Source organism: Coenobita brevimanus, chromosome 22, assembly GCF_032717465.1.
Source record: "Coenobita brevimanus isolate Jiangsu-jjx chromosome 22, ASM3271746v2, whole genome shotgun sequence".
Classification (NCBI taxonomy): Eukaryota; Metazoa; Arthropoda; class Malacostraca; order Decapoda; family Coenobitidae; genus Coenobita; species Coenobita brevimanus.
The window spans coordinates 31,419,948-31,441,808 of NC_136975.1; positions in this window are offsets into that span (position 1 = coordinate 31,419,948).

Sequence of the window (21,861 nt, forward strand, 5' to 3'; positions counted from 1 at the left end):
AGAGAAGAAACTTGTATACTCCCTTTCAGTACAATGACGTTTCTTGTATTCTATTCCTGCCTCAAACAGACGATTTTATTCAGCTTATGGGCACCTCTTGTATAAACGAGGTGTAAAATAATCTCCATTCATCTCTTCAGTACGATATCGCCTTTTTTTTTATCGTTGCTACCGTCAGACGATTTTATTTTCAGCTTATAAACCCCTTCTCATGTGGGAATAGTGAAAGTTTTATCTCACCCGCCCAGCTCAAAGTCCACCCCAGCTGAATTCGATCGTCAGCTGTTGGCAAAAATCGAATATGAAAAAAGAATGTGAAAATAGAATATGGAAATTGTATATGAAAATAATATAAAACAGAATATGGAAATAGTATATGAAATCAGAATATGAAAAACAGAATATGAAAACAGAAAACGAAAAACAGAATATAACAGAATATGAAAAAATTAATATCGAAATAGAATATGATATTAGAATCTGAAACTAGAACATGAAAAACAGAATAAGAAAACATAATGAAAAATAGAATATGAAAACAGAACATGAGAACAATATGAAAAACAGAATATCAAAAATAGAATAAGAAAAACGGAATATGAAAAACAGAATATCAAAACTGGGATATGAAAACAAAATATGCAAAACCGAATATAAAAAACAATACATGAAATACGCCATGGCAGTGATAGGGCTAACCACTTCAACCCGATGACGCCTATTTTACAATTCCTACGGCCAAGCGATGAGTTGCAGCTCAGGGGAGACATCTCGGACTGAACAACGCGTAAATAAATGCTAATAATTCTTTAAGACGACTCTGTGATATCAATTTATTCTTGCTACCAACAGACAGTTTCATCTAAACTAGGGCATGCGCTTCGTATTGATAGCATTACTCATTCACTAGATCCCCCACCCCTTCACAGACACACACACACACACACTTTCTCTCTCTCTCTCTCCCTTCTCACTCTCTCTCAAATCAAGCAAACCTAATCCCTTCAATAGTGACATCATTTTTACTTAATGCTTGCCACGGCCATAGGAGTTCACTTAGTTTAGGACATACTATCCAAACTGAAGAATGTAGATTTTAAAAAGTCTTCATTAAACCCACTAAAACCGTCAGGAGATAGCAAAAATAAAATAGAAATAATAGCCATCGTTGCAAAAATGTTAAATATTCACCAAATCCCTCCCTACTCCAAGTTCAGCCAAAGACTTAATTGATGTGAGAGAGAGCATGCATCACAAATTGAGCAGGGTAATTATTTTGTACCGCCAGGCTTTAATGAAATATGCAAAGCTGAAACTTATCCCCACAATGAGAATCTAATTAGCTTGATTGACTTATTAAAATATTTGGCGGGTGAGGCTCATATAATTATTCATTGCGCCCCGGTTAATTATTTAGGTAATGCCGGGAGGAGGATGGCTGGGAAGAGGGGTGGGGGGTGGAGAGAGGGCGGGCGGGAGGGAGGAAGGAGGGTAAGGGAGGGAAAGGAATGAGAAGAGTGTGACGGAGGGAGAGCAGAAAGAAGGGAAAATGTGAAAGATGGGGAGGAAAATGGGGCGAGAGGGTGCGAGAGTGAAGAGGGCGTAAATGCGAGTGAGAAAAAAAGAATGGATGGAAGTAGAAGGGGGAAAAATTAGGAGGGGAACGGTGTCAGGAGGGATGGGGAAGGGAAGAGAAAGTTTTGGGAGAGGTTGAGGGAAAATGAGTAAAACTTGAATGGAGAAGGTGAATGATGTGGGAAGAGAAAGGAAGGAAAAGTGTGCGAGGTGATGAAGAAAAATGAATGAGAAGGGAGGGGAAAATGAGTGGGAGTAAATGTAGGGAAGAAGGAAAGAGTAAAAAGGACTTGGATGGAAAAGGGAGAGGGAGGGGGAAGAGACGGGATTGAATGTGAAAAGAAGGAAAAAATAGATGGGATATGGATGGAAAATGTGAAAGAGAGAAAGATATGAGAAGGGGAGGAAGGGAAGAAGTGAAACTGGTGGGTGGGAAGGGGTAAGGAAGCCAGGAGTGAGGAAGAAAAGGGAACTAGAGAAAAGGACTGAGAGGGCAGGGAGAGAGAGGGAAAAGGTGTGAGGGATGGAAGGAGGATGTTCACATGGAAAGAGGAAGGTGTGAGGGGAGAGGGAAGTATATGGAAGGAAGGAGTTTTAGATATGTTGACGGAAGTAGCAGATGGGGTGGCAGGGCAGTCTGGAGGGAAAGAAAATAACGAGAAAGTATTTAGATGAGGCACAGGATGGGTAAAATTCAAGTGAGGCAGGTATTTTCAGGAAACAGGTGAGGGAAGGGGAAGGTAAAGGATGGAAGGGTAGGGGCAAAGGTGAGGATGGAGGGATACAGGGAGTCATACAAGGGGAGTCGGGAAGAAAGGGGCAAATGGGAGGGGAAGAGAGGGTTTGAATATGATGTGAAGTAAAGTTTATTATACAAACCTTAGGTACATATAACGATTGGTGGTGGCGATCATCATCCACTCACTTGATATAGTGCTGCCTGTTTCTTCCTTCACTTTTATCAGTCTCTTTCTAAGTCTGCCCTCTTGTCTTCCTATTTCTCCTATCCTTCCTGTTACATTTTATTACTTTCCTTTCCACCTCAGGTGGCTCCTCACTTCGGGATCCATCCGGGAACCAAACCTTCACATTCTTCCTTGCATCTCGCTGGAGCGAGGTGCTCTTTGCCGCAAGGAAATACCGGTCCACTGCATGGGATGGGCCTGCAGAGGCAGTTGTTTGCCTACGGTTAATTGGTCTGCTTGGTTAGACAGACCAGTGTTAATCAACAACACCAACAACTTCCTTAAAATTATTATCCACATTTTGTCGTCTCTAAGTTTGTTGGGAGCACTGCAAGCCACGTCCCTTTCTAAATTGTCATATCGCAAGTTACATCATTTAAATACCGTCTTTCCCTCAGGCAACTCAAATACTATTAGCATTAGCCAACAAGAATAATGCAAGACTGTAAACAAGAAAATCTAAACTAAAATACATCTCTTACTTCATTTCTATGTCAGGGTACAGGTTTCCATTTTTACCCTCCACCTGACAAAGTCAGAGGAGGGTGTTGTTATCACTGGGATCAATAGATGTCCATCCGTAGATCTCTGCGGTAAAGCAGCTGATCTGGTGCGGAGATTTCGTTTCTGGGCCAGAACTCAGAAACTGTTCACCACAGTCATGAAATTTCACACAGTTATGTGTCTTACAGTGAACCGGTGCTTTCTGATTGGTAGAGCGCTGTATCTTAAGCAGTTCCTTAAAAAAAAAAAAAAAAAAAAAAAAAAAAATCTATGCAACCTGCACAAGGAATCTGAAGGGCCCAGGTTATGTGTCCTCAAGGCGTTCTTCTTACGCTCACCTTTAAAAGAAAAGATTGGGGGAGGTGAGGGCCGTCATGCGTTTGGTTAGGTGTACAGGAAGGTGGGGGGTTGCAACAGCATACCGTTGCCTATGTTTACATAAAGGATTAAACGATTATGCACTATGACAAGAAAATGTGCATCCAACCTCTTCGCACCTGGCTCGCATGTGCACTACCACATTTGTACACTTTCGTTTATATTCACAGATGCATGGTACAACCTTCCATAAATCTACAGCAACTCGTTTAAATCTACAGCAACTCGTTTGTATCTCTTTTAGTTTGACTTACTCAATAAAAGGTGCATATCCAACCACTCACGAAACCTATATCACATACCTCCACTTCCAAGCGCACATAAGCACACAGGTATACCTGGACCTTCCTTACTTATGTAATATTAATGTGAACGTAAAGGATTTCGTGCACTTGTCTTTCCGTAAACAAATTAAAGCCCAACACACCATCCTTTCGTGTACATCCATTCTCTTTGCTTTACGCACGACAATCATCACACACCGGATTGCAACAGTCGGTCACCATAATACTCGGTACGCTCCTTCTTCATCATGTGCTCATCCACACATATATACACCAGTCAGTTTATTCTGATGTCCACCTCATCATATTCACTTCAGAATGATTTGTACACTTATCTATATTTCACATTACACGTCTTCAAGTTCCTGTCAGTACACACCCCACATTCTCTCTCTCTCTCTCTCTCTCTCTCTCTCACACACACACACACACACACACACACACACACACACACACACATACACGATTGCCTGTCAATTCTCGTGTCCTTCTTTTAATTCCTATCACCCATCCTCGCCTACCACACACACATTCATTCAACTTCCATTTTTTCAACATTGTCCGCTCCTCACGTATACATCAAAGCACATATTTTCCAGTAATTTTCTTTTACGTTCCCCCATCCTTAGCTCAAAATGCACGTACAGTAACTCATCATAATTTTCACGTTTCCTCACCTTCACCTACCATCAAAACACACAATCGTTTCCCATTTTTTCATGTTCTCCCATCACATTCCCTCTTCACTTTCACGTACAAGTCAACATAGGTATATTCACCTTCTATTTTTTCCTATTCTCCCAGCTTCAGTGGACGTCAATGCATCTACACATATATAATTTTCAAATCTAACCCTCACATATCCATTAACACATATAATCACCTGTAAGTTTATTTTTTCCCAAACTTCCCACTTTCACATACCTATCTCGTCCCTTACTCCCTGTTCATTATTTTCTCACGTGCTCTCACCCTCACGTGCATTATCCACACAGTAATCACGTGACGGATTACTTTTACCTCACCCCTTCCCTTCACGTACCTATCGCTTCTTTAATTCACCTCCATTTCTTTCTCCAAGCTTTCCCATGCTCACGAGCACATCACCGTCCGTGCATCCAGGCAAGATCCTCTCATCCAGCACGTCCCGCCGCACGGAGCTCCATCTTCACGTGCGCCTCATGAATACCAACCAACACTGTGTACACGTTTTTCACCAGGACCGCGAGTGCCAATCTAGTGAATTCGCGAGACACAAAGGCTTCATTAGGGAAACTGGAGATGGGGAGGGATGGGGAATGAGGGGATGGATGGGGAATGAGGGGCGAGGAGGGGAGGGAGAGAGAGGAAACACACACACACACACACACACACACACACACACACACACACACGCACACACACACCGCCCTCTGTCCATCTGAATCAGCTCCAGCCATTACGTGGATTTTGAAGACGAATAAAAGAGATCTGGGAATTAGAACACGGAGCCACAGGGATCAAAGGGGAGGCACACAGGCTTGATTGTAGAAAATGGCAGTGTGGAGGAGCAGGACGAGTGGGGGAGGGAGGGGGTGGAGAGGGAAGAGGGATGGAGGGAGGGCAAGAGTGGAGGGAGAAAAGAGATGGAGGGACAGATGGAAAGGGAGAGAAAGGTGGAAGGGACATAGGCAGTGAGAAAGAGAGAGAGAAAGGTGGAGGAGAGACGAGAAATGGAGGGACAGAAGCAAGGAAAGAGAAAGGTGGAGGGAAAGAGGGACAGGAATGGAGGGGGAGAGAGATGAGTGGAGAAACAGGATGAATAAGAGGTATAGGGACAGGGAGAGTTTTGTAGAAGTAAAGTGAGTCGAGAGGGGAGGGAGGAAAAGCAGTGAAGAGAGGGAAAGAGAGAATGAGGGGAATGGAGGGATAGAAAGGGGCAGTAGGGTAGAACGAGAGGGAAGTGGAGTTTCAGGAAGAATTTTGAAGAAGCGGAAGAAGTGCAAAGTGGAGGAAATGAAAAGAGGTGGAAGGAGACAGAGGGATGAAGATAGGAATTAGAGTGGCGGGAGATAGAAGGATGGAGGTAGGAAGCAGGGTACATGGAAGGAAAGTATGGACAGAGAGACAGGCATGGAGAAATGGGGAGAGTGGAGAGAAGTGTCAGGGCGAGTGGGAGGTAGAGGGATAGTGTTCTGAAATAATGTTTGTGAAGGAGAAAGGGCCGTGAGGGAAAGAAAGGAAAGAATGGAGGAAAAGAGAGAGAGGGAGGGAGGGGATGAGTAAAATGTAGCAGAGGTAGGATGAAATGAAAAAGGGGAAAGAAAGATTTCTGAGCACCGGGACATGTGGTAAGCAAAGGGAAAGAGAAGGATGGATAGAGAAAGGGGTACGGCAGGAGGGTGTGGAGTAAGGGTGAGAGAAAGAGGATCAGGACGAGTGTGAGGTCGAGGAAAAGGAGAGTGTGGGAGAAGCAGAATGTGTGGGAGGTAGCGGCAAGGGGAGAGACGGAGAAAATGAGAGAGATGAGGAAGGATGAGAGAGGTGGGGAGATTGAGAGGGATGGAGGAGAGACATAGAGGTGTAGGAAAGCAGAATGGTGTTCGGAAAAAGAGAAAAGGGGCGAATAGAGGCGGAGGGAAAAAGGAATGGAAGGGGTAATGAAAAAGAATCACTCAGGGAGTTTAGGTAGCAGCACAAGGGCAGGTTGTTGCGGTTGTTGAGTAATCCCGGTCTGCCTTTCCTAACAGACCCATCAACCGCGGGCAAGCAACCACACCTGCAGGGAAGTCCCGTACAGTGAACCAATGTTCTCTTGCAGCAGACAGCAGCACTTCACTACAGCAAGGCACGAGGAAGAGTGTGGAGGTTTGGTTCCTTGATGGGTTTCTCCACCCAGTTACGAAGGGCACCATAGTAGGTTCAACATCATCCCGTTATTTAGTCATATCGTTATCACCCAGCGTTGCAAATGATTTCTTGAGTTACTGGGTTACAGGAAACCTTTAGGCTTGTAGCTCAATGTAAAGCCACCTTGAAGTGGAGAAAGAGTAATAAAAGGTTACAGGCAGGATGGGGGAAACAGAGAAAGAGAAGACCAGACACAGAAAAAAATGATAAAGATAAACAGGCAGCACTTTATCATATGCGTGGGTGATGGTTGCCACCACCTGCGATCACAAGGGCAGGTAAACAAGACAAAGAACACCTTTAGTAGTCTCAAACACCCCTGCAATATCGTAAAGGGAAAAAGTATTTATTTACGGAGAAGGTGGAGGAGCAAACCCTGGGGGTCCGACCCATCATAAACCCTGGTCCCGGTGAAGGTTTACTACTGTGTAACATTTCGTATACCTATTAACAAACTGTAACGTTCCCCCCTCCCCCTGGGGCAGTCCCTCCCTCTGTGGTGGCCATAGAGGGTTCCGTTCTCCCAAAAACGTGGCAGGAGTGAACGTCTACCTGCATGCAAACTTTCATGTTCCTAAGCCAAAAACCATGACTATGCATAACGGCTTTGGCCATGACACAGGATGGTTGCTTCCTTCCCTCTGTGGCGGTGGTCTTTGGAATTTCATCCTGCCTAAAACGTGGTCCCATTAATCTATCAATATGCAACATTTCATGTCCATAGGTGAAAAATTAAGGCACTGTCCTCCCTAGGGGTCATCTCCACTCTGCTCACAGGAGGTGGTCATCAGGGGTCCCACCCTGCCTAGAATGTGGCCGGGATAAACGCCTTCCTGTATGCAAGATTTCGTGTCCCTAAGTTAAGAACAATGGCTGTGAACGATGGTTTTGCCGGGACCTTCTCGAGCCAACCCATCCCCCTTAAGTAGTTTCACCTTTCCAAAAACATGGCCGGGGTGAACATCTATTAATCCGCAAAATATCATGTTCCTCGGTTAAAAAGGCTTGGCAGGAAATAATGGCATTAGTCGAAACCGCCGGGAGCCGCATCCCAATGGGGGCATACAACCTGGCGCCAGGGAATCTCTACCACTGTGCCAAAATTCGTGTTCCTAAGTAAAAACCCGGCCGTGCCTAACGGTTTTGGATGGAAAACTCGGAGGCCTCCGTCCCCGTGGGGGACAGTTCTCGTGGGTTCCACCCTGCCTGAAACCTTGCCCTTGAGGAGGTCTACCATTGTGCAAAATATCGTTTTCCTAACACTCCTCCCATCAGGCCTAATCCCCATTCTTCAAGAAAGTGTAGTAACTCGGTGAGTGAGTGGGTGCCTGAGGGAGGGAGGGATTGACATAGTTGGGGACAAGCACTATATTTAGCCGCCCCTGTGCGTACGTCTAAAATTATGGAAGAAACAGAAGATAAAAAAACGAGAAGGAAACGGTTGGAAAAGTATGTCCAACGATGGTTGAGTGAGGAGAAGAGGTGAGGATATAGAAGCAGTGGGAAGGTACTGTTGTGCGTAGGAAGAAAAGTATGGGAGGAACACTGAAGGGATCAGAGGATAAAAAGGAAAGTACAGTAAAGGGACTGAAGGCAGGAGGGACTGGAAGGTGGGAGAAAATTTAAAAGGTGGAAAGGCAGTGTTGTGAGGAAGAAAAGAAGGTGGAGGGATTCGGAAGTGATAGAAATAGGGGTGAGGGAGCAGGAGGATGAAAGGAGAGGTGGAGGAGAGCGTAGAGAAGATGAGGCGGGAGGAGGGGAGGATGAAGACTCATGGGGGCACAAGAGAAGAGGGTTAATAAAAAAGAGAGATAGAGGGATAGGAGAAAGTGGAGGATGTGGGAGATAAAAGTGCTAGGAGAAAAAAAATACCGTTCATGGATAGAGTAGGAGGGAGAGGAAGAGAGCAAGGAATGAAAGGTGGAGGAAATAAATGGGAAGTAGGGGACAAGTAAATTAGAAGAAATGAAAGCTACGCGATAAGGAATGAAGTGTGAGAACAAGGATATGGGAAGGAAATGGAGGGTGAAAAATATAAGTTAAGGGTGGGATGGAGAGGAAATGGGTGAGAAGCAGAAAAAATAATGGATATTAACCAAGAGACAACAAACTGAAAAAAAAAAAAAATGGATATTAAAAAGAACGAGACAAGCAGGAAAAATATACAGAGGGGAAAGGGAAGGTATATAAGAATGATGAAAGGATTTGGGATGATGGAGAGTTAATGAGAAAAGTAAGGAAGAATGGAACAAGGTAAGGAAGAAAAAAAGAGAAATGAAAAGAACAGGAGGTAAAACTATACTCTGTGATATATAAAAGGAAAAAGAGAGGACCATAAGGAAGAGAGAGGCTGAAAAGGAGTGAAGAAAAGGGAATGAGGAGTGACATGAGAGAAGGTAATAACGACTGGGAAAAAGAAGTGGAATGAAAGAGCAATAAAAATTTAAAAAAAAAGGAGAGAGACAGACAGACAGACAGACAAACAGACAGACAAACAGAAGAAGGGGGAGGGAGAGACAGAGAGAAGGTGGAGAATGCAAAAAAAGGGGGAAAGGAAACGGGACAAGTATGAAAGGAAAAGAATAATATGATACATAAAGACGAAAGAAAAATACAAAATAGAGAAGAAATATGAGGAGAGACTAAAAGATTCAAGGGCCAGAGGGAGGGAGGAAAAAGGCAAAAGGAATTAGGAGTATTAAATATACTGCACATATCAGTCAAATGTAAATTAAAATTGATAAGAAACGAGAGAGAGAGAGAGAGAGAGAGAGAGAGAGAGGAGACAGACAGACAAACAGACAGACAGACGGACAAAATACAGTAATGAAATGGAGAGAGGTAGCAAAAAAAAGTTGAAAAAATGAAAAAGAAAAGGCAGCTGAAGAAAGGAGGGAAGAAAGGGAAAGATGAAATATGGAGAGGATGGAAAAATATATGTTAGAGAGAAAGAAGAACAATGAAGAGTCGTAAAAAGGAGATATGGAAATATAGAAATGAAATTACAGAATAAAACTAAGACAAAAAGTGGAACACTGATAACAACTAGAATGGCACTCAGTAGAGCGCATACCTCAGCCAACGCCCTATCTCGCAATGTTAAAGAAAAAAAAGAAAAAAAAAACTGGATCCACACCTTCATCCGGATCTGCACCAAAATTTAATGGAGTGTATTCTGGGCCAAGGCCCATTCTTCTATCAAGTTTTGTGGATATCCGTCCAGTAGTTTTTGTGTAATCTTGCTCACAAAGCAACCAACAAAGAAACAGGGGTGAAAACATAACCTCCTTGACGGAGGTAATAATACGTATAGTGGACTGGAAATGACAAATTTAAGAAAATTTACCTATAACCGGTCAGAAGCGACATACTTGAGAGAAAAATAAAGAAAAATGCTTAAAAAGGAGGTGAAGGGGAAAGGTAGACAGAGGAAGGGAAGGAAAGCACAGGAACATAATGGAGAGAAAAAGACAGGAATACAGGACAGGACATATAGGAAGGAAGGGAAAAAATATTTGGGGAGAAAAAAATTACCATTAAAGCCCACATACTTTCGAAGTGTTTTGAGTTGCTTCCTTTTTCTCCAACGATCACCTTCATATTGATCCCACCTTCATCTTTTTTACCCTTCCATGGTCGGCACAACTTTAGCATTCCATTCCAGATATCATCAGATAATATTTTTTTTTCTTTTTATTATCATTATTATTATTATTATTATTATTATTATTATTATTATCAATGTTATTATTATTATTATTATTATTATTATTATTATTATTATTATCATCATTATTATTAATGTACTTGTTTATTTTACTTTTTCTTGGATGAATGAGTGCCATAGTAGCCTGAGAAAGAAAAGTCATATAACTCATCTCGTGGTCCGGACAACTCTACTATGTTGGTACCAGCTATCACCAGTGTTATATAACTATTGAACTGAGAGTGGGTCGTAAGTGCCTGAGGGTTAAAAATAAGGTTTACTTACTCACTACTGTAAATATCTCCACAGCTGGTTTGAATTCCGTAAATAAAACTGTTGGTATGTACACGTAAACAATAAATAACACTTTAATTTTTCTCACTTTGCAAGACTGACCAAGGCGATAAATACTGAGAACACACTGAACATACACCATTTCATCCCACAGTCTCATGTACAAAGATGGATTATGAACACCCAGACTCCCTTGACTTACCCTCAGATGAATAATGTCGCCTGGCTTAACTTCCATGAGAGGTTAACAATGATCGTAGTAACAGTCTCAGGCTCCTATTTTCGGCGGAATACAACCGCTGACGTTAGCTAGCATAGAAACTAGAGCTTTCCCTACCATGAGGGAGTGAATGTAGTGTCTGTGTTTTTAATATTATTTCTCAGAGCACCAGAATCTAATTATTCCCACTGAAAAGCTTAATTACCTCATTAGGGTAATTTATTTTTAATTTATAAACCACTAGAAAGGAGGAGGATGAAGAGATACAAAGAGAGAAAAGTGCAAGAAAAAATAAATGCAGATGGAAAAGAAAACGTAAATAGCAACATGCCGGAAGAAAACAAAAGACGAGTGTACAAAAGTTCAGATAAAGAAAGGAGAGATGAATAAAGCTCCCTACTACTACTCCCCCTCCTTCCTCCAAGCCCCTTTCCCTACTGCTTCCCCTTCCCGCTCCCCTTAATATATCCCTTTCCTCTCCTTCTCCCCCTCCCTACTACCCCTCTCTGCCCTTCTTTCATCTCATCTTACTAATTCCCTCGTCCTCCTTTCCTTTTCTCTTCTTCCCACCATTTTCTCCTATATCCTCCTCTTACCACCCATAACTTCTTCCTTTACCTTATGATACTCTTACTCCTTCCCCTTCCTACAACCCACTCCTTCCTTATTCTCAGTACCCCTTTCACCCACTCCTATCCACATCTCCCTTTCCCCTTCCCCTGCTACCCTCCTCTTCCTCTCACCCATTCCCCCTACTACTTTCCCTTCCTACCTTCCCCTTGCTACTCCCTCCTTGCTTTTCCTCCATTCCTCTTTTCTCCCTCCATGCTCCACTTCATCCCCTACTAATCCCTTTTCTTTCCCTCTTACCCTACTATCTTGGTCTTCCTCCTTCCCCTTCTCTTACTACTCCCCCTTCCCCTTGCCCTTTTCCCTACCACTTCCCTTTCCACCCCTTGCCCCACTTTTCCCTAACCCTACTTCCCCTTCCCCCTTCCCCTCCCTGCCACCCCTCCACTGGCCCAATGAAGGTAATCGGTGCATCCCTCACGAACAGTCATGCAGGGAACTATGATGGATTGCATGGGACTGACCTTATATTACTGTCCGGCTCACCCCCCACCCCCGCTCTCTCTCTCTCTCTCTCTCTACATTAGTCCTTGCTCTTACCTTTCTCCCTCTCCCCTCTTTCTGATGTCCTCTATTTCTTCCTTCACTACCTCTTTCTCCCTGCTTCTTCCTCTTTTTCTCCCTCCCTATTTCTCTATTTTCATCCATTCACCCTCCCTTAACTCTCTCTCTCTCTCTCTCTCTCTCATGCTATTGTTCTGGCATCTCTCTCACTCCCTTTCTCTTCTTGATTTCTTCCTACACTATCTCTTTCTCTTCCTCTTTCCTCATCTCCTCCCTTTTTTTTATTTCCCTCCATTCCTCCGTTCCTCCCCTTCTCTCTCTCTCTCTCTCTCTCTCTCTCTCTCTCTCTCTCTCTCTCTCTCTCTCTCTCTCCCATGTTACTGTTCTGGCATCTCTCTCACTCCATTTCTCTTCTTTATTTCTTCCTACACTATCTCTTTCTGTTCTTCTTTCCTCATCTCCCTTTTTTTATTTCCTTCCACTCCTCCGTTCCTCTCTCCCCACTCTCTCTCTCTCTCTCTCTCTCTCTGTTTTTGCCATGCCAACGCCCACAAGAAAAATATATCAAACGCCAGCTCATAGTGTACAGGAGTTATGCATACACACATACACAGACAACACAATTACTGCACACACACACACACACACACACACACACACACACACACACACACACACAAACCATGAGACCCCAACCCGACTGGCGCACACACAAATACATACACAAACACGACTAAGAAAGAAAACGAAACGCGGTTAAGTACTGCAGGTATTACTACGACAAATGAGTAAAATGTGTTGTTATCCTTTTTTAAAGGTTATTCTGATTTTAACTTAGTGCGTTATATCTATTTCGCCTTTTGATATCAGTATTTGATCATGTTTTTGTTCTCTTTCCTCTTGTTTTCATGTATGATCATTTTCCGGGACTTATATACAGTACGTAATTACGTATTCTTTTCAACAAAATGTTGCTACTGAAGGGCGTTAATGAGTAATGTCCATTTTTCAACTCCTAAGACAGGCTTATGCTCTTGATATTATGGGGTTAAAATCTCACAAATCCTCTTCCTCTTTTCATTCTTCTTGTGGTTGAAGACACACCCGTCATGCAACACTTCATAATATTCACCCAAATCATGTAAACCAGTCATAGCCAATACACAACATCCACCCAAACCAACCTGAACAAATCCAACGTAACTTATACTTAACCTAACTAACTGCAAATTTAACCAAAACCTACTGTAGTTCCAGACCTAGCTGTGGAGGAAACTCAGCTTCAGCTCAGTTAAGCTACAGTAGCTCTAATGTACTTGACTAAAATGATAGAAATATTCAGCAAACGTTGTTATTCCTCATTAGTTCCCTTCAGTAGCCCAAAATAATTTTAAAAATATAATAAATAGGGGGCTGCATTCTGGGAAATGCCAGTCAGCCTGACATTGGTAATGTTCTCATATTTCATTTTCCATATTGTTTGAGTACAGTATAATTTTTCTTCTTACATTCTCACTTAGCTCTCTCTCTCTCTCTCTCTTCTACATCCCACAAACGTTTCCTTCTCTGCTGTTTCCAAATTCCTTCATTCTACCTACGAATCTCCTCCATTCTTTCCATCTCCACTGCTCTCTTCTTTCCTCCCATCTCCTTCATCCAGACCACAAATATATTTCCTCCATTCAGACCACAACTATCCCTCGTTTCTTCTGCATTCCATTTTTCTCACTCTCTTTCTTTCCCTCTCTTCTTCCCTCATTGAAAACAAGTCAATTTTTCCGCTATGCACTATTTCCCGCTCTCTTCTTTCCTTTTTCGCATCTTTTCATTTTCCTTCTCACCCTAATCTCTTCTTTCCTATCGTCCCTCCCTCTCTTCCTTTAGTCGACTTGTCATTTTACCCAACCATTTATCTTGCTTTTCTTTAGCTCAGAATATTTTGTCATTATTCTTCCCTTATTCGTGTCCATCTTTCCCTCATTTCCTTCCTACTCTCTGATTTCACCCTTTCTTTATTTCATTTTCCTCGTTTCTTATTTCTCAAATCGATCTACTTATTCCTTTTACCCTCTTCTTATTCTTTTGCTTATAGTTCTTTTTCTCTACCTTTCTTTAAGTCATTCATAATCTCTCTCTCTCCTCTCTCTCTCTCTCTCTCTCTCTCTCTCTCTCTCTCTCTCTCCCTCTCTCTCTCTCTCTCTCTCTCTCTCCCTCTCTCTCTCTCTCTCTCTCTCTCTCTCTCTCTCTCTCTCTCTCTCTCCAAACTAACCTTCACTCCGTATTTGCCCACCCTGGGATAAATATCTTCAATTTCCTAGAGTTTTAATGCAGAAAACCGCCTAATTATATCACTGCAAGCGTGTAAATGTGCGCGTCTGACTGCGTGTGCATGTGTGCCCGTGTGCGCCTGTGTGTGTCTGTGCCTTTCTATTGACACTTGTATATTTCAGGGAGTTGCAATATATGTGGTCGGGGGAGAAGGCAGGTACGTACACACGGGGATTTCACTGTTTACACACACACACACACACACACACACACACACACACACAAACACGAGTTGTATTTACATAAAGACATACGCATAAATAAAAACATGCAAGAAGATTACACAGTAAAAATTTACATATAAATATACAGACATACGTGTACACACAAACACTGTGCTAAAGGGTTTTGTACAAACAGACCAGAAGAATACACAACTGTATAGGTTTATACATACACTCATGCTTACCCTCTTATATTAACTTATGTGCACATATAATAAAAATTACACACACACACACACACACACACACACACACATATATATATATATATATATATATATATATATATATATATATATATATATATATATAAAGTCAATTTGTGTATGAGTCTGTCCGTGAGTTTGTTCGTTTCTATCATGAGAACGGTAATAGATATCTACCTAATTCTTTTTAAATTAGGTTATGGTAAGTCCAGGGAGTGTCAGAAAAATATGAAACAAATATTTTGGCAATCGCGCGAGAGTTGACGGCGCGAAATTGTTCGAGCTTGCGACACACGACGATATGCGAAAATCATTTTTTCGATTTCTTGGTCAGAACGGCTCACTGCGGCCTCAATAACGGTAAGGAAACAAAAATAATGGTATTTGCAAACAATATGTAATAGCAAAGCTATTACTGAGTCCCACAAATTTTTATGGGTAAGCACTAGTACATATATACAAAAAAAAAAAGAAAAAAGAAAAAAAGAAATGCATCAGTCAAGTTGCATAGTCTCGGGAAAAAAAAAAAATAGAAAAGCATGCATCAGTGTAATACAGTTTTCGCTGAAATTAGTTACAGATTGACTTGAAAGCATTTTCTGAAAGTTAGAATGGGAAAACAAAGGAGTAAATATTGCTGGAGAAAACTTTGAGCTATTTAAGATTTGCATAACACATTTTAATAATATCAGAAACATTGCAAGGACGTTTAATGACGTAAATAAATAAAGTCCTAAACTACGGCTAAAGATGAATTAGAGTAAAACTAACGTTACGTTTAATTCAAATACACCAAAGAGCTTCATCGAAATAAATTAAGAAACTCTTGAAGCTGAGGAATAAAATTACTTGGGTCAAATACTAAAAATAATTAAAGACCGTCAAAACGAAGTTACAAGGGAAAGGAAGGTAAACACAGAGCCATCGTGGAAAGTAGCTTGCCAGTCTGTATTAAACGAATAGTACGAGAATAAAACGAAAGTTTGATCCCAGCTATGAAGTACAATTAGGGTTATGAGACGCGGAAACTGATAAAATCTATGGAAATAAACTAAACTGTTCTCAGAAGGCAATAGAATGATACGGCTGGGAATAGCTTTGAGAGACAGGAAGAGATCAACTTCGGCGAGGAAGCATACTAAAGTCAAAAACATTATGGAAGCTATAAAAGAAGCGAAATGGAGGTGAAGAAGTCATGTAGCAAGAATAAGGGATAACCGATGGAGCATGAGGCTGACTGACTGGACTCCATGAAATTGCAAGTGTAGCAAAAAATAAAAAAATAAAAAAATAAAAAAAAATCAGACAGGAGATGAAGAGATGAGACAGAAGTTTGCAGGCAAAACTTGTCAGACTGGCTCAGTCAAGGAATTCGTGGAGATGGTTGGGGGAGGCCTTTGTTTATCAGAGGACTTGCAATGGCTGATGATGATGATGATGATGATGATGATGATGATGATGATGATGATGATGATGATGATGATAAATAAATAAATTAATTAATTAATTAATATATGTATTATATCTATCTATTTATCCATCTATCTATATAATATCTATTTATCTATCTACCTATATCTATCTCTATCTATCTATATGTATATATGTATGTATAGATAGATAGATATGAAGAAAAAAAAAGGGCTAAGAGCCTACAAAGCTCGTCCGTTCCAAAGCAGGTTGAAATGAAATAAGCAAGATGATCTGTTAATTTTGAGATACCTAGACAAAAAGTATGCAAAACCAGTAGTGAGAGAGCTAAAAGAAAATACTGTATTCACATACCGAACTGCATAAAGACAGTGGCACATCTACTGTACATATCCATATGCACATACTGCACATACACACAGGCACGCAAATGTACGGAAAACTAAGGAACACGTTAATTCATACAAGTACACACACACACACACACACACACACACACACACACACACACACACACACACACACACACACACACACACACACACACGCATACGCACAAGCGCGCGCGCGCATACGCACACAGCCAGTAGCATACGTACACACATGCTCGTGGGGCTAGCAACTTGGAGAGTATGTTGTGTGGGCAGGTAATGCCGCTGCAACCTGGTTAATTAAATTCTACCTTGACGAATATTATAATTAAGCCGTGAGGGCCATCAGAGGCAGGAAAAGAGGGGGTGGGGGAGGGGATGGGGTAGGTCCTAGAGACTGAGAGGCGGGGAAGGGGGGAGGCAGAGTAAAGGAGAGTGCGAGGGAGAGCAGAGGATTGGAGGGAAGGAGCGGGAATGGAAGGTTGGAGAAAGAGAAATAGAGAGAGAGGGGAAGAGGATTGGAAGGAATGGGAAGAGGGAAAGTGGGTAGAGTGAGAGGTAGTGAGAGGGAGAAACAGCCGGGGAGAAGGAGAGGGAGGGGGAGGCAGCACAAGAAGGGAGGGAGAATGACTTAAAGAGGCAGGGAGCGACAAAGAGGCAAGAAAGGAAGGAAAAGAGAGAGAGAGAGAGAGAGAGAGGGAGAGATACTGATACATAAACCACACAGACCTTACTGTCATTTGTAGGTGGCCTGACCTTAAAACTTGCTCTGTAAATAATGATGTTTAAAAACGGAAGAGTAGAGAGGAAGCCCTTCCCTTACCATCCCAAGCCTCCGGCAATCAGCCATTAAAAAAAAAAAAAAAAAAAAAAAAAAAAAAAAAAGGAGCAATATCTTGAAGGTTTGAAATGCCTGAATTAATTTTCTATGACTGCTAGAAATTTCTACTAAAATGAAGACAATTATCCCTTGACCAAATTAATAGTACGGATCATGCATTATTTCATAATTATTGTTCAAGCAGTCGAGGGAAACAAGGAAGCGAGAACATTACACCACTTGTACAGTAGATGGGTGGCTGTTGGTTATTAACTAATTGGTGGGTACCCTCTACACTATATAGCAAGTAGCAGATAACAACCCAAAATTGTGTACTCAGAAACTAGGAAAGCTATAGTGGTTCTATATACATCGTTAGAAACCCTATGAAAAGTAATACTGTGCAGTAAGTGTAACCTATGACGTTTTTCCCAACTTTCAACACCATACTGCTCAAAATTGAAAATGAAAAGCGTCAAATTTACCACCAACACTGGCTGATCTCGGAAGCGGCTGAAACTATTGCGGAGTTACCCACATTGTTGGAAAGCTAAAATAAAATCATTAGCAAGTCTGCTCGCTGGAACACGTTCCACATACAGTATGTACTCACATTCATGCACATAAGAATATCGGATATATATACCTTTAAACCTAATGCCAAGGAGTCATGAAATGGGCCTTCAGGTTACATGTCCTCAAGCGCTACCTCCAGGACCTAAGCACATATGAATGCAAAATTTATTAAGCCATGTTGATCCATTTACTTTGAAGATGTCGAATATTACCTTGGCACCGCTGGTATCCGACAAGTAATTATCCACTTTCGTTTTTGCTTTAATAAATTGATTTATTCTTAAAGAGGTAGGAGAAAGCTGATGGATGATGTGGAAGAATGTTTGAATCATAAGTGGTTAAGTATCCAGGAGGGTGAGAGGTGTTTATGAAATAGACCCAATTAAAAGAAGTAGTTTATGAGGGGACTGTCTCGCTGTCAATTATCTGTAAAAAGTAAAAAATGAAACGGCAGGTGTAAGCTCAGAGTCTCCAGGGCCTGGTTTGTGTTTGGTTTTACAAGCACATGCAGCGACAACATCTGTTGGATCTTCAAAATATATTAATAAATAATATCAATACTTAATACAAAATCAGGCTATGCTTGGCAGCCCCCAGTTTCGAACGAGGTAACAATGCCTGGCAACTACAAGGTTCGCGGGAGAAAGATGGTCCTGCTGAGGGACGCCGACCCCTTCCAGAACTACGGTAATCAGAATTCAAGGTGCTCTAAACATTCCCAGAGGTTAAGCACCAAATCTCAAACCTTCCCTAATTTTACGACAGAAAATGAGCCCCGCGGTATGAAAACATAGGCTGACGTGTCATTCCAGGCTCTGGGCTGGTGGACGTAGGATAACTGGCCCTCAGCAATGCAGCATCTCTGTGACAAAGGCGTTTCTAAGTTCGGCCTCTGGGAAGATCCGGTGAAAATGTTTTGGTTTAGACCATTACCTACGAAGGTTCAGAGGCTGAATGCGGTTGCTTCCTATTGTTTGGGGGCTGGAGAGGATAACAGGGAACACACAGTAAAACACACACACACACACACACACACACACACACACACACACACACACACACACACACACACACACACACAGAACGAATACTAACAGAGATCGAGAGAAAACGGAAGCGGATCAAGAGAGAAACGAGACCTAGGGAACGAGAACGAGATCAGGAGAGAAAACGAGAGAGAGGCCAAGTTTCATGCAAAATTACACTTAACTTGGGGTGTGTGTTTAGAAATTCCCTTTGTACACAAGTCATTAGTCACCACAAACAGCGAACAATATGTGGGCTATTGACTTTTCCTCCAACCCACCCACCCCTTCCTTCATTTCATTCGCTCAGTCCTTCATTCATTTCCTTCATCACGGGGCTTCATTCCTTCATTCATGGCTTTAAAAATTCAGGGTGTTTCATTTTGTAAGTGTTTATGTTCATTCTGGGTTTTGTCTCTCTCTCTCTCTCTCTCTCTCTCTCTCTCTCTCTCTCTCTCTCTCTCTCTCTCTCTCGGTCTGCTTTTTTGTTACATCTGTCTCTCAGTCAAACCATCCCTCACTTTCATCACCCTCATACTTTCCTCTTACCTCTCATATTCTCTCCTTCGTACCTTTAATTTTTCCATCCCTCTCTTTCCAACGTCCTTTTATCTTCTCGCCTTCCACCCTCATCCTCATCCCTATTATTCTCCTTTTTACCTTCCTTCCTTCCCCCTCTCCTGATTTTCTTTTCCTCATCCCTCTTACATTCCCTTTTACCTTGTTTCCTTTCCTCCCTCCTATTTTCTTCTTCCTCATCCCTCTTACAATCCCTTTTACCTTGTTTCCTTTCCTCCCTCCTATTTTCTTCTTCCTCATCCCTCTTATATTCCCTTTTACCTTGTTTCCTTTCCTCTCTCCTAATTTCCTCTTCCTCATCCCTCTTATACTCCCCTTTACCTTGTTTCCTTCCCTCTCTCCTAAAATTCTCTTCTTTTGAGATTGTTTCCTAATACTCCTTTCCTTTCCAGTCCTTATTTGTCTTGCCATTCCATCTCTCGTTTCTTCTGACATTATCGTTTCTACCCTTTACATTCCCTCTTCCTCGTCTTCGTCTCACATCTTTCCTCAACCGCTCTTTCCTCTTATCCTTTATGTCTATTCTTCCTTCTCTCTAATATTAATTTTTCCCTGCTTCACTCTTTTTCTATCTTGTCTTTCAGTCCTTCTTCCTTCTTTCTCATTCATTCTGATTTGTTGGTTTTTGCTTTCTACCCTATTATCCTTCCTTTTCTATCCTTACCTCTCCCCTCCTTCTACTGTACATTTCTTCTTCATTTCCTCCATCATATACTTCCCTGTCTATTCTTCCTACCTCCTCTCTCATTTCGTCAGTATCTCATCCTATCTTCTTTCATATACACTTCTTTCTTATTCTTCTTTGCATATCATTCCTTCTTCTCCCTTTCTCCTGCCTCAATTCTTTTTCATTCATCCCTCTCACACTCCATTACCCAGTCATCCTTCATCCTTTCTTTTCTACCATTAATCCCTTTATTATTCATCTCATATACATTCATCTCTGTCTTTCCCTATCATCTGTCCTTCTTCCCGTCTACAAAATTATCCTTCAATATCAATTCTTTCCTTTATATTATCCATCTTTATCTGTCTACCCATCTTCCTTATCTCACTTCTCCATTTCCTTATCTACTTTTCCATCATAACCCTCCATCCCTCTCCTACCCCGCCCTCCACAACGCCTTCACCGCGATTATCTCCCCTGTGTTCCACTATCACTACCCCCAGACAAACTGACCGACTGGCCAGGAATCAGTTCATGTGTGATGGGTCAAATCGTCTCTTCGGTGACCTGATTCAGATAAAAGGTGTTAACATGTGGTAGGGGTTAAATGAAAACTCTCTCTCTCTCTCTCTCTCTCTCTCTCTCTCTCTCTCTCTCTCTCACACACACACACACACACACACACACACACACACACACACACACACACACACACAAAACCACAAGGAGAGAAGACGTAAGGGGGAGGGGAAAGAAGAAATGGGGGGAAGGAAATGCCTCGGCCTTAACCTCACCTCATAAAGCCGAAATTTGCCCGGAAAACTATAAGACTTCCGACCATCCGTCATCCCTTTCACTTCTAAGGCCCATTCAGCCGGAGTAACATGAAAAGGTAAAAAGAAGACGAGCTAGAGAGAGAGAGAGAGAGAGAGAGAGAGAGAGACGGGGGGGAGGGGGTATATATTAAAGAGGAATGATGTTCTTTCGTGTCTTCAGCCTCTTAGAGAACACTGTAAAAGTGGAGCTTGGTGTGGGGACGGGAAAGAAAAGGAAGAGAAGAAAGAGAGGATAAAGGGGGAGGGGAGAGGAAAAAGAAGATGGAGAAAGAGAAAGAGGTCCGGAGGGCAATAGATAAAAAGAAGGGGGGAGGAAGAGACTAGGGAGAGTGAGAGGGAGCAGGGAGGAGAGGGGACGGAGGGGGAAGGAAAGGAGAGGAAAGGAAGTAGGAAAATGAAGAAGAAGAAGGAAAGGGGGACAAGAAGGAAAAGACGACGAGGAGGAGGGAGGAAGAGGGAGAGGAGCAGGAAAAACAGGAAGAGGTGAGAAGGGGCAGAGGGATTTTTTTTTTTTTTCTTCAAGAAAGAACCGAAGTCAAGAAGCCTGAAAAGATGCGTTTCCCAGTAAAAACTAAGCAAAACGGAATCCAGTTCAACATACATTCATTTGGAGATGCCTTGGTATACCGGTATTGCTATTACAGGACTGGAGGTCATAAGCTGAGGAAAATAAACATACTGAGGAAGACAGATTCCCAGAGCTGAATGTTGCATACATGAAGGGCGGAGAGCATTGGTTAACTCTTGCATTACAGAGTGATAGTTTGCTGGCAGAAAGGTGCTTCGCACTCGCTGTAATGGAGGAGGGATGCAAGCAGATAGTTCAGAAGAGCAGTGCCCATTGATATA